Source organism: Nannospalax galili, unplaced genomic scaffold (genome assembly GCF_000622305.1).
Source record: "Nannospalax galili isolate Female #2095 unplaced genomic scaffold, S.galili_v1.0 scaffold1287, whole genome shotgun sequence".
Taxonomy (NCBI): domain Eukaryota; kingdom Metazoa; phylum Chordata; class Mammalia; order Rodentia; family Spalacidae; genus Nannospalax; species Nannospalax galili.
In genome coordinates, this window is record NW_008357051.1 from 511,391 (window position 1) to 517,582 (window position 6,192).

Below are 6,192 nucleotides of genomic sequence, written 5' to 3' on the forward strand. Positions count from 1 at the left end.
CTAGGAACTGGACCCAGATCCTCTGTAAGAGCAGCCAGTGTTCTTAACTGCTGAGCCATCTCTCCACCCCTGCCTATCTCTACTTTAAACCCAAAGTTCTAGAGCCAAAAAAAAAAAAACTTCTTAGTAAGAAAAAGGGAAGAACATTATCTGGGTCTACACAGTTGGGTTACTATGCTACTACTGATATTAAAGTTAAGGCTCTTGATAGCCCTACAACATACTGTATTAGTTACTTTTCTGTTGCTGTGATAAAACACTACAACCAAGACAACTTATAGAAATAAGAGTTTATTTTGGTTTATGGTTCCAGGGGGATAGGAGTCCATCATGGTGGGGGGGCATGGCAGCAGTGGCAACAGGAAGCTGAGCACACACATCTTCAACAACAAACACAAAATGGAGATAGTGCACCAAAGTGGGGCAAGGTTATGAACTCTCAAAGCCCTCCCCCAGCGACATGCTTTCTCCAGCAAGGCCGCACCTTCAGAAGGTTCCATGACCTCCCCCAAACAGTGCCACCAACTGGGGACCAAGTGTTCAAATATTTTACCCTCTGGGGGACATTTCTCATTTGAACCATGACACATAATCCAACTTCTGACTATCTTAAAGTAATTTTAACTCCATCAACTCCTATTAGGGATAGCCAAAGAGCTGAGTTGACTTTTCTTATTCAAATTATACAGAAACATTTAGTTTCCAATGATAATCAACAATGTCTCCAATGACAGTTCATGATGTTTTTTATCTTTAAAGTCCATGTTTCTTGATTAAATGAGTTTTTAAGGTATCCTATAGCATAGTTATCCAGAATTTTAAAAAATCTTAATGTTCATATTTTACCAATGAAAAGTAAGCAGGTAATATTATATAATAACTTCAGTTGGGGGGTCATACTTCCCTTTCTGATGATAAAATAATAAGATCTTCTGTGCTCACAAAAACCTTTGGAATCCTGATCACTCTCAAATTTGGCCTCTTGTTTCTATCCCTGTTACTAATAAGATTGGTGCATAGAGCAAGATAATTTCATTGAAAAGATGTTTAAAGTGATGCCATATTGTTATCTAGACCCTTCTCTAATGTAGCTTTCCATTTACCTTCCCAAACTAAAATCTGACGCAATCCCAAAATAAGATAAACATAATCATTAGTCAAAAATAAAAGTTATCATAATTAACATATTGAAGACCAATCTTTTCTAAAATTAAAACAAGCCACCTCTCATAGAGTAATAACTATAAAAATCAAACTAGTCAAAAGAATAACAACAATTCAAAGATAATAAGTAATTTCAAATATTCCAAACATAAGCTGTTTTATAATCACAAGTAACTGTATAGACACAGTTTTCATCCCCCACCTCTATGTCTGACCTAACATCCTAACATCCTTGTGACCATCAGGTGAAACCCTTTTGGACCATACTAACGAACCCCTAACTTCCACTAACCCAAAGGCTAAGAATATCATCAGATAGCATCTGAGGCCTTTAGCAAAAATCTCCATGTGGTATTCATTACTCTTCTGTAATAAAATGCCATGACCAAAAGCAACTTAAACAAGAGTTTATTTTGGTTTAAGTTTCCAGAGGGCTAGACTCCGTTACACGGGAAGGCACAGCATGGTGGCAGAAGCAGGAAAGTAGCTGATCATATTTTGTCCATACACAGGAAGCAAAGAAATCAGAACAGGAGGTGGAGTAAAGCTATAAAATCTCAAAGTCACCCCTTCAGAAAAGCTACACCTCCTAAAAGTTCTATAACCTCCCCCCACAGCTCCACCAATTGTGGAAGCAGTTCAAATACAGGAGCCTGAAAGGGACATTTCTCTTTCAAACCACCATACCTGCTTTGCTCTAATCTATCTGCCTGATATTTCCACCATTGTATTCAAAAAATGTCTTCACTTATGACTTTCTTTTGTTTCTTCTGTTAGCATAAAAACTTTATGAAAAGTTTACCACATTTTGGGGGTAAATTGATTCATGTTCCTAGACCATGATCACTCATCTCTGATTGCCTTTGAGGTAAGAGCCATATTTTTACATTGACACACTTTTGTGTGGACACCACAGGTGTCTGCTAAATCAGTTTTCTACATCATTGTGCATTTCATTACAGTAATATGTGGTCACTGAAAGGCAGCACATTCAATGTTGGTCCCGTAAGATGACAATGGGGCTGACTTATCATGACAGAGCTGCACATTCCTCACATGTCAGTGGCAATGCTTGTGTAAACGGACATCCTGTATCACCAGTTGTACAAAAGCACAGCACACACAGTTGTGAACAGTACACAGTATTTGATCACAAAAGTAACTACCATGTTATTGGTTCATGTGTTTACTATACATATTTTTATGAGCCTTTTTGAATGTATTCTTACTAACTAAAAAACTCTTACTGGGGCTGGAGAGATGGATCAGCAGTTAAGAGCACTGACTGCGCTTGCAGAGTACCAGTTTGATTCCAAGCACCTACATGACAGTTAACAACTGTCCGTAACTCCAGTTCCAGGGCATCTGACACTCTCTTCTGGCCTCCACAGGCATTGCATGACACGGGTACACTTACATGCATGCAGGCAATACATTCATACACACAAAATAAAAACTAATAAATACATTTTTTTTAAAGCTATCACTGGGATGGAGAGATGGCTCAGAGGTTAAGAACACTGAATGTTCTTGCAGAAGACCTGGGTTCGAATCCCAGCACCCACATGGCAGCTAACAACTGTCCATAACTCCAGTTCCAGGGGATCCAACAGCCTCTTCTGGGCTCTGCAAGCATTGCACGACATGGGTGCGCTTACCTACATGCAGGCAATACATGCATACATATAAAAATATAAAAATAATAAATAAATTATTTTTTAAAAAGCTATCACTGGACAGCTTCCTGGAGCCAGCAGTTTGCCTGGGTAAGTTTGGCTGTGCCCATTGTGCCTTGACTCCCTCAGCCCCATTCACCCTCCCAGTTCTATCACCCCATCTCTCTTCCTAGTAGAGTGACTGGCATATTTCCTGTCTTGGCACCCCAGACCTCTGGACTGACCTCTTTGCCCAAACTCTCCACTGCTTCCTGATCCTTTGCATCCAGACCAAACCAATTCCTCCCTCTAGTCCCCACCTCCCTTTGCATCTCTGGGTGGCCCAGCCCAAGGCTTCCCTGGAGCCAGCAGCTTGCCTGGGTAAGTTTGGCTGCTTAGCCCACTGCACTTTGACTCCCCCAGCCTCATTCACCCTCCCATCTCCCCCACCCCATCTCTCCTCCTACCCGGGGCACTGGCCCATCTCTTGTCATGACACCCCAGACCCATGGACCGACCTCTTAGCCCAGAATCCCCATTGCTTCCTGACCCTTTGTATCCAGACCAACGCACTTCCTCCCTCTAGTCCCCACCTCCCTTTGCATCTCTGGGTGGCCCAGCCCCACAGCTTCCTGGAGCCAGCAGGTGCCTGGGTAAGTTTGGCTGCTGTGCCCACTGAGCCTTGACTCCCCCAGCATTATTCACCCTCCCAGCACCCCCGCCCTATCTCTCCTCCTAGCAGGAGGATGGGCACTTTTCCTGTCTTGGCACCCCAGACCCTTGAACTGACCTCCTAGCCCAGAATCCCCACTGCTTCCTGATCCTTTGCATCCAGAGGAACCCAATTCCTCTCTGTACTTCCCAGGAGCCCTTGGGCCTCTTCTTGCCCTCACCTCCCTTTGCATCCCTGGGGGCCAGCATCTTTCCTGGGCCCTGCTTTCAGACCAGGCCAGCCCTCAAATTCCTGAGGCCAGCATCTTTCCTGGAGGGATCCAGACCTTAGGAGAAAGCCTGAGGACATCTGATCCTCATCCAACTTGGGCCTCTGTGGGAACTCCTGAGCAGCAAGATGAAAGTAATTTGGCCACTCCAATATAAAATCAAAAGAGAGAACCTAAAGCCTAGATAAACCAGCTTTCATGCCCAACAAGAAAACCACAAAGGCACATAAAGTTTACAAAAAGAAGCAGACTAAATGAATAAAGGAAGGCTTGAGTCTCACACAAGAACCAGAATCTACAAAAGAAATCCACATGTCAAAGTCAAAGAGAAAAAATAATAACATGAAAAATCAAAACAATATATCCCCACCAAGTACCATCGTCCTCTGAAGGAGTACAATGAGAACCCCCTAGAGATAACATAGGACATGGAACTCAAAAGAACAATTATAAACATGATAAAAGAATTCAGTAAATTTAAAGAACACACAAAGAAAGGTCTACATAGTGAGTTCCAGGCATGCTGAGGCTACAAGGAGAACCTGTCTCCAAGCCCCCAACCCCATGAAAACAAACAACAACCAAAATAAATAAATAAATAAATAAATAAATAAATAAATAAATAAATAAAAGAAATCACAATGGTATCATTATAAATATAAAATGGACAACAGAATATCAAGACTGGAAGATAAAGTGGACAAATTAGACCACTCAAGCAAAGATGATGAAAAATTTAAGAAAACACAAGAATGGAATATGCAGGAATTGTGTGACAACATAAAAAGACCAAACTCTGGTGCACCCAACTTCATAAAATCAGTACTACAGAACTTTTAGGTCAACAGGACAGAGAATTAACAGAGAGACATCTGAATTAAACAATACCATACATCAAACGGGCATGAAAGAATATACTTTCTCTTTAGTCCTCCATAGAACTTTCTCCAAAATCGACCATATACTGGGGCACAAAACAAACCTCAACAAATACAAAAAGATTGAAATAATTCCATGCATTCTATCAGACCACAATTCAATAAAACTTAAAATCAATGCTAGAAGAAACCCTAGTAACTACATGAACACATGGAGATTAAACAACACACTCATGAATGATGAATGGGTCAAAGGAGAAATTTAAAAAGAAACATGTTTCTGGAACTAAATGAAAAGGACAATACAATACAACAAAACCTCTGGGACACAATGAAAGCAGTCCTTAGAGAGAAGTTATAGCTTTAAGTGCCTACATTAAAAAATCAGAACACAAATAATTGACGCAATCTTGTAACTCAAGACACTTGAAAGGCAACAGCAAATGAAATCCAAACCCAGCAGACAAGAAGAAATAACAAAAATCAGGGCAGAAATTAATAAAATAGAAACAAAGAAAACAAATCAAAGAATCAACGAATCCAAGAGCTGGTTCTTTGAAAAGATAAACAAGATTGACAGACGGCTACCCCAGTTAACCAAAAGAAAGAAAGAAAGAGCACCTCCAATCAACAAAATCAGAGATGAAAGGGAAAACATCACAACAGACATAAAAAAGATCCAGAACATTATAAGCAAATACTTTAAAAACCTATATGCTACTAAATTTGAAAACCTAAAAGAAATGGACATGTATCTAAAAGCATGGGAACCACCAAAATTAAACCAAGAAGAGATCAACACCTTAAACGGACCCATAACACATAAGGAAATTGAAACAGTAATACAAAACCTCCCTGCTAAAAAAAAGCCCAGGACTAGATGGATTTACAGCAGAATTCTACCAGGCATTTAAAGAAGAGCTACATCCAATACTACTTAATTCATTCAAAAAGATTGAAATGGAGGGAGAACTTCCAAATTCCTTCTATGAAGCCAGCATCACTCTAATACCAAATCCAGGTAAAAATACAACCAAGAAAGAAAACTATAGACCCATATCCTTAATGAACATAGATGCAAAAATTCTCAACAAAATACTTGCAAACCACATACAGACATATATCAAAAAGATCATCCATCATGATCAAGTCAGCTTTATTCCAGAGATGAAGGGATGGTTTAATATACATAGCTCAATAAATGTCATAAATTATATAAATGGACTCAAAGACAAGAACCACATGGCCATCCTAATAGATACAGAGAAGGCCTTTGACAAAATTCAACCTGCATTTATGTTCAAAGTCCTACAGGGAATTGGACTGGAGGGAACGTACCTTAACATAATTAAAGCCAAATACAACAAACCCACAGCCAACATCATTCTAAATGGGGAAAAACTGGAAGCATTCCCATTAAAATCAGGAACCAGGCATTATCTCAGTCCACTGTCTCTACTCCTTTTGAACATAGTGCTTGAAACTCTTGCAAGAGCAATAAGACAAGAGAAGGAAATTAAAGGAGTACCAATTGGAAAAGAAGAAGGCAAACTA